The sequence below is a fragment of the Trachypithecus francoisi genome, unplaced genomic scaffold (assembly GCF_009764315.1).
Source record: "Trachypithecus francoisi isolate TF-2019V2 unplaced genomic scaffold, Tfra_2.0 Lachesis_group0, whole genome shotgun sequence".
Classification (NCBI taxonomy): Eukaryota; Metazoa; Chordata; class Mammalia; order Primates; family Cercopithecidae; genus Trachypithecus; species Trachypithecus francoisi.
Window position 1 is genome coordinate 83,854,632 of NW_022681453.1, and position 8,279 is coordinate 83,862,910.

General features: G+C 40.3%; 1 long non-coding RNA gene across 1 annotated transcript; it reads right to left on the reverse strand.

The window, feature by feature from the left end:
• Positions 1 to 3,093: 3,093 nt before the first annotated feature.
• Positions 3,094 to 7,127, reverse strand: LOC117076705. The gene is made up of 3 exons (XR_004434451.1): positions 6,292 to 7,127; positions 3,551 to 3,718; positions 3,094 to 3,181 (listed from the first exon to the last, which is right to left on the reverse strand). It is a non-coding gene; the product is annotated as an uncharacterized LOC117076705 (long non-coding RNA).
• Between the last annotated feature and the right edge of the window lie 1,152 nt (positions 7,128 to 8,279).

Genomic DNA, 8,279 nt, shown 5'->3' on the forward strand with positions numbered 1-8,279 from the left:
AATACGGCACATTTATCCAAACTCTTTTCAGAGCAAACATTCTGAATGATGTTCTGTATAACATTTCACTAAGGCATGATTATGGATGCAGTACCAATATTGCAAAGTCTACAGACTTAGTTAAGTATTAAAGAATTTAAGCCTCAGTGTTCTTTATACTTTGTTCCTTACCGGGTGAATTTGGCAAAATTATAATTCTAAGCAATGTATTCCACAAACATAGATGATTCATAACCTATTCAGCTAACAGTGCTATAGGACAAATATTTAATTTAATTTAATGTCCAGCATTTTAACATTACGTGGAGGTGTTTAATGTGTTTACTTTTCTTTCTAAGGGAAAGAAATTCACTTAATAATTGTACCTCAAGGTGAAAAGCTTGTGAGAAAATGCAATACATATAAAACAGTTATATAAGACAATGTATAAAAAGATTTATAAACATGTATGTGCTTTCATTGAAATCACCAGAATTCTGTGATGTGTTCCAGATGACAAGGAGGTAGATGAAATTATTTCAGACCTTGGCTTCTGGTTTTAAAATGCTGTTAAATCTAGTTAATTGATATGCCTCATAAGGAAAATTATTTGTCTTATTATGGAGAATGGCATCCAAGTTTTAGAGTGAAACATCCTGTGCAAGAGTGGTTAATGTACCCAATTAGAAAAGAATTTCTAACCGGTTGCAGTGGCTCACACCTATAATCCCAACACTTTGGGAGGCTCTCTCGAGTCCACGAGTTTGAGACCAGCCTGGGCAACATAAGGAAACCTCATTCTTACAAAACCAACCAACCAAACAAAAAATCAGCAGGGTGTGTTGGTGTGCACCTATAGTCTCAGCTACTTGGGAGGCTGAGGTGAAAGGATTGATTGAGCCCAGGAAGTGGAGGCTGCAGTGAGTGGTGAACTGTGATAGTGCCTAGGCAACAGAACCAGTCCCGGTCATACACATACACACACACACATGCACACACAGAATCTACAAATGGCATACTTCTCAACTAATTTTTCTAGAATCAAAGACATTTCAAAAAGTGCATAGTCCAAGTTTACTCCTTGGATTTTTCAGGCCTGAGGCAAATATCGAGGCCAGGATTAAATTAACATTAGATGTAACCTCTGAAGCCAAAGGAACTCCAAGGAGAAGCTTGAGATGCACATATAGAGTGGGAATCACATCATTTAGCCAGACTGAGAAGGTGGGCCTTAGTTACTCACACCAGTAGCTTTGTCCCACACCAGAAGCTGAGTCATCTTCTATTCTCAAGCCTTCCCTCCTACTGCCTCCAGCTCCTCAGATCTTCCCAGAAGGACTCAGAAAAACTCCCAAATTGCTCTATCCTGAGGTAGCTCTACCCCATCTGCATAAATTCCCGCTGTGAAAATTTAAGTTGAAATAACTTTTCCTAGTGATGATTTGTCCTTCCAGTTTGAAAATGATCAACATCTCTTCTCTCCTTTCTTTTCTTCCCAACTTAATGCCTTATCTTTGGCCCATTTTGTTAAGACTTACCATGTAGAATTAAATAATAAAGCCATGATAATTTATGAATGAAAGAATGAGCAGTGAGTATATTGTGGTCTGTGTGCCAATGAAAGAAAGAGATGTCCAAAGAGAGATGAGTCATAGGTCAGAGAAACAAAAATAGAGCAAATTAGCGAATCTTAGAATATAGGCCAAGAAAGAAATTTAGCTCTTAAGATTTTCCCATTACCTCCTCCTCCCCTCTTTTCTTAAAAGTTAAGGAGACATTATTTTAAAAGTTAAGGAGACATTATTTATTTGTATTATCCCAGCCAGCCAGCAGGAGTCTGTTATCAGGTAAGGATTTTTTTTTTCTATGGTTTTTGTAATGAAAGTAATAAAACCCAACTCTACACAGCCTAAGCAAAAGAAACAAAGAAGATAGGGGCCGGACGCGGTGGCTCGCGCCTGTAATCCCGACACTTTGGGAGGCCGAGGTGGGCGGATCACCTGAGGTCAGGAGTTCAAGTCCAGCCTGGCCAACATGGTGAAACCCCATTTCTACTAAAAATGCAAAATTAGCCAGGCATAGTGGTGCGCGCCTGTAATCTTAGCTACACGGGAGGCTGAGGCAGAAGAATTTCTTGAACCCAGGAGGTGGAGGTTGCAGTAAGCCAAGATTGCACGCACCATTGCACTCCAACCTGGGCAAAAAGCGTAAAAGTCCATCAAAAAAAAAAAAAAAAAAAAAAGGCCGATGAGGAGGGGACTTACTGGTTTAAATCACCAGGAATTCCAGAAGTGTATATTTGTTTAAGCATAGCAGGAGCCAGGCATTTGAGCAAAGTTGTCAAGGCTCTTTGTCCTTCTTTCCATATTTTAGCTCTACATGCCTTTGATTGTCTTTATTTTCTCAATTTTCTTTGCTATAGCCAGGCTTCCTCTATACTGAAAACATGGTTACCTGAGGATCTGAGCTTATAGCCACAGAAACTGAAATCCTTAAGAAAGAGAAACTTCATGGAAAAGGTTTGATTGGCTGTGCCCATTTTTTGAACAATTTACTGTGAGCAAGAGGATCCAGTACCATGATTGATCAGGTAGTCCTATGTCCACCCCTGTAGCCAGGGAGCAGGAGGGCATCACGTATGACAGCACCTCAAAATCACAGAGACAGCCATTCCCCAGTGAGCACACAAAAATGACAGACATCCACCTCATTTTCCTCATATTATTTTTAATTGATTCTTAGGACTAGGCTTTTCCATTCCGATTGTGCACTACAGGACCTTTTGATTATCAAGGAGGAAAATGGAAATATACTGCAACATGGGAAACCTAATTTTATTTTCATCGTTTCCTATTTTAAAGGGCGAGATTATCAGCTCAGAGGGAAAGAGCACATTATTTGCAGGTACCAGATAATGTTTTTTCTCCTTACTATCTTATGCACTATGTACTTATGTGGGGAATAACAGAAGCACTGGTATTGTTTTATACTTAGAAATATGTGAAATAAAGTGACAAAATAGATATCTGAGATATCTGAGGTATTTGCAAATACATCGATTTCCCCTAGATATAAGGTCAATATAAGGTACACTCAAACGATTTGACAATACAAGCAGGTTTTGAAGGTGAGTTACTCTTTTAAATTTTATTATAAAAATGTCCATCAATATGCCAACTTCATCAGTTTGCTGTCGTCCTTGCTACAAAGAAACAAAAAAGTAGATTAATAGCCAGAAATTCATATCAGTTAATCTTTTTGATTCAACTATCCCTGATTGCACTCTTTGAGGTATGTTTTCAGTTTTTGCAGTCATCAAAACAAGTGCCTGCAAACATTTTCAGATGAAATAAATCAATATTTTGGTTTTCTTCTTCAAGAAAATTGCCAACTCTTAGGAATGGTAATTTTAAGGAAGGAGCTGCCCTCAGCCAATCCTAAATTATTCTTTTCATTTGATCTAACCACACTTAGTTTAATCTGTCTATCTTCTTCAAATATAATTATTTGAAGAATAACTCAATCCCCACTCCAGCCTTTATTCATTATCCCAGCTTCCTCCAAAAATTACCTACTCTCCTACTTTGCCTCTACAATATTGCTGCAGCATCTTTTCCTCCATGGTACGATTGTATGCCAGAGGCTTTCCAGAGCTGATTGTGCACATCTCTTCTCAATGCAGCCTCCGGTGATGTCATGTTGGCAGCTTGAAATCTGCCACTGTGGCATTATTTGTGCCCTGCAGAAATAGGAAATTGTCAAATACTACAAATAAAGGCTTTTTCTCTGAGTGCTGGTTGTTAAACATTTATTAGCACAATACTGTCCATGGAGCTAACTTTGTCTTCACTGGCCACTCTAACAGCAGCAACATAGTGTATAACAGCCTGAGTTTGGTGTCAGATAAACTGGAGTTTGAGTTCTGGCTTACCTACTTAGAATTTGTGTGACACTGAGACAGTTATTTCACATCTCCAAGTCAGTTTTCTCAAATAAAATAATACATGCAAAGTCACTGGGACAGGAAAGTGCTGATTAACCTTAGTCGTTTCTCAATAGTTCTTAATCTTTCATGTCTAAGCCATAGAAAGTTTCATCTATGGTTGCAGTTGCATGTTATATTTGCTCTCTCCTTCACCATTAAAACCCCTCAAGTTTTAAAAAAGATCATCATCATATTTTGTTTAGTGTGTTTGGTAGGCAATGAATCCATAATAAATTCTGCTTTAGGGCATATTGGTAGAGTAAGCAGACAGACAGGCATGTGTGCCCAGTGATGCTTGAAATGCATTTAACAGAGTATAAAGACATCAATGACTAGTGAAGAGAACAAGAGATTAAGATTAAGGATGCCTAAATTTCAATCTCAGCACACGGCATATAAAAACTACACAAATTCCAGGATTAGATAACTATAATTTTAAATCCATGTTCTGTCTCTGTGTAGCCTTCATCAACTTTTTGACTTTAGCTTCCTCTTCTGTTGAGTGCAGTTAAGAGTAGCTTTGTACTTACCCTGAAAAGTTGTCATGTGGGTCAAATGTATAAAAGAATGTTAAATGTGTGAATAGTAGTCTCTGAATAAAAGGTGGCTATTATTCTTCCACTAGTTGATTGCTTGGTTTAATCTTCCTAAGCTTCATAGACTTTAAGTATATCTATAAAAGTAAGAGGGCTGGTTTGGTGCTCTCTTAAGAGGCTTCCTCGTTCTGAATGAAATTCTTTGTACCTAAAGCCTTTTATTCTAGAAACAGAAGTCTTAATGCCAATATTCTTTGGAAAGCAAAAATCCCTTTTTTCCAGTTCCACTACTCCCAGCCCAGGCCCTCATCACCTCTCATATCTATACAGCAAGTTTAAAATCAGTGTTCCTGCCATCTGGCTCTTCTCTTTATTCTCCAGACCTCCCCTGCTTATCTTAACACAGACAGACAGACAGACACAGACAAATTTGATTATGTCACTTCCTTTCTTTAAAATCTCTGCTGGAGTCATTTAATCTTCACAATGAAAGCTACACTTAATAGCAAAATCTATACAGTCCTTGACATTCTTGCCCCTAGTTGTATATTTGCCCCTTTTTGGTTTCACAAAACATATCACAACACTCTGTCATGAACTTTACGCTTCACTCACTGTTTTCTAAACATAACATGGCAGGCTTTCTCAACTGTTTAATTACATATGTGGTTCCCTCAGCCTGAATGTACCTCCCACTCCCATCCCTTTGACTGGGTTACTCCCACTCACATTTCAAGACTCACCTCACATGTCAAATTGTCTGTTAAGCCTTTCCTGATCCCCCCAGGCAGTGTTAGTCACTGCTGCCACTGTATTTCTACAGCTTTAGCACTTACCTCTTTTATATATTTATCTGTTTACAAGTGTGACTCCTCCACTAAAACAGTGACTCCTTAAAAGGGATGTACCACAAGTCTGGAGTCAGACTGTCTGGTTTACAACCCCCTGTATCAACACATTAGATGTGTGAGTCTGAGGAAGCTTCTTAGCTTCTTTAATCCTCAGTTTTCTCACCTACAAAATGGAACTAATATGCTGCTGATCTCAGATAATCCTTATAATATTGAAATGAAAAAATGCATGTAAAGCTCCTACCTCAATGTCCGGCATATATTAAGGGCTTAGTTAATATTACAAAAAATGATGATGATAAAGATGGCTATAATGGAAGAGATAGTAAAGCAGGAGGAGGAGAGAAGGTGATGGAATAGAAACCTCCTTTATGCCTTTGGCACCTTGGCCTCTTCCCAATGTCTAGCCTGTAGTGAGTGCTCAGTGCATGTTTGCTGAATGAATGCTTGTGTGATACAACTTTACAACACAACCAAAATGTCAAATTCCAGCTCTTCTCTCATATCTGATTCAATGAAGTTGAATTAACTTTTGGGATGCCAGAAACTCAAGTTCTAACAAAGAGGAGAAATTAGATGAGGAAAAAAGAATATGGGGGAGAGAAAATGGCAAGAGCTGGGTTGGAGGTGCAGAATATAAGTATACAAGTCAAACTATCCTCTTTCACAGCTTTGCCTCAGCATTTTGGTTGTTTTTATTGCTGGGGACTGAAATAGGCTTTAAAGAAAAGAGTGAAGATGTGCAGATTCCAAATCTAGACAGCAGCCCCAACATAGGCACCAACCCAGGGTCTAAAGACAGTCAAAGCAAAATTCCTTTGATATGCTCCCAGAGCCTGCAGGCAAAATAGCAACTCAGCAAGGGGTTGGAATGCAAGTGGCATGGAATGAAAACGTGTTTTCCTGTTACAGGGTCGAGGAAGGGAAGGACAAACCTCACCAATTAAAGAAATCCTTGGATGGAAAGGACTGGAACATTGGGAGTGGAAGTCCACATTAGCGGAATAGTATGTTCTGAAGGCATTTGAGCCAATGAAAATCTGATTCACGGTACATAAAACCTGGGGAAGATTACTTCATGGGTATGGTAGAAACGGTGTCGGAGAGAGTAAACTGAGCAAGGGAGAAGAAGGGAGGGGAGGGAGAGAGAAGTGCTGCTGAACTTATTTCAAAGAAGAAGAAGAAGAAAATGATGTCTTGTTTTTCATTAAATAACCGATGCTCTCCAGGCCAGAGTCGCGGCTGATTCTGTTTCGCGTTAAGTGGAGGAAAAACCAAACCAAAACAAAACGGGAAAAGATGAGCGTTTCCGTTTCCTCCTCCCTTCCTCCAACCGAGGTCTTCCTTCAGCCCCAGGGCCCGCGAGGGGGAGGTCTTTTTCCTTTGCTGCCCGAGACTTGCGTCCTTCCGGGGCCCGGAGCAGCCCGAGTTGCGTTTGGTCCCGAGACCGGACAGACGGGGAAGCTGGCTCAGCCTCTCTCTCCCTGGTTTTCTCTCTCCTCTTCCCTCCGCTCCTCTTCTCAGCGGGCACTTGCTCTCTAGCGTATCTCCGAACCCGGCGGTTCGGAGCAAGGGCCTTTGATACTTCTGGGGGATTGGGAGGCTTCCAAGTGGTACCCCGATCCTTCCTCTACAAGGAACCGTGTCTTTATGAGCGGGGAGTGATTTCGATGGCCGAGGACCCTTGTCCTGCATCCCGCGGAGCTGACCCAGGACCGCTGGGTGGGCGGCGCTCTAGCCCTGGACGCACTGTCTCCGGAGCCTTCCCAGAGGAGGCTGGGGCATCACCCACCGCTGGGAAAACTATGGCTCCTGCCTTGTGTAGAGGAGATCTTGGTCAGGTTGTGGCCCCCGCAGATCGTCCTGGGGTTCTGTTCTTCCAAGTGAAAGGTCAAAGCAAAGTTCTGCCTTGTTAATAAATCATAAGCCTCTTACTCATTTCAGGGAAGTGGACAGACTGACTTAGGTAGATGAGTGTCACAAATATGTTAAACAAAACTAGCAAATACAAGCCGGTCTCTTGCCATTATCGCTGGCAAGGCGAAGTCCAAGGTTTTCCCATATATTTCCCTGGGGATATTCCTCCTACCTTCCACCCCAATCAACCTGTATTATAAATGGCACTGTATTCTTGATAGTGTTGTTTAGAAACGATGATTGCACTTAAATCAACAATCTAAACCTACATTAAATTAAATACAACTGTTTTTAGTTAAAAAGAAATCCTCAGCAATCAAGAATGCATAACTTCTCAAAGGCTAATAATTGAATTGCTCCTCTAGAAACTGTGAACAGGGTTGTGAAATGCATGACTACAGCTGAGTGGCTTGCACAGTGAAAGTCCTGTTCAAGTCTCAGGGCTTCTGGGGGAGTGTTTTGTATTTAGGTGAGAATGCTGATCTCTGCACAATTGATACATAGAAAGTAATTGAATTGATGTGGGAAACAAAATCATAAGCAATCCTTTGGTAATATCTGAAAGGTAGTATTTAATTCTCTGTCATTCAAGAAAAAGGAGCAGTTCAGCTTTCAAAATGTATCCACATTACACAGTCAGCCAATAAAGTATAATCCCCATTCAAGCTATTAGAGTACAACATAGGGTGACAGTGGGATTTTTAGCTTGGTTAAAGCAAATAAAATACTGTAGAAGGAATGAAATCAAACTTGTTGAAACTTGGATTTGCAGAAATATAAGGCAGCTTGGAGAAGATGAATTCAGGTGGAAAATGACCTTTTGATTATGTTCAGGAAGGCATTAGAATGTCAGGAGAAATGCTGGAAAGGAGATTTATTACCATAAGCACAGTTGACAAGTTCCATTTTGTCAAGTCTCTTGGATGGAAGAAGGAAACCAGCATTTCAAGAGGTGATTAAAAGAGCTCTGCAAAGTCTTCAGTAATCCAGGGAGACTCAAATACAGAAGAG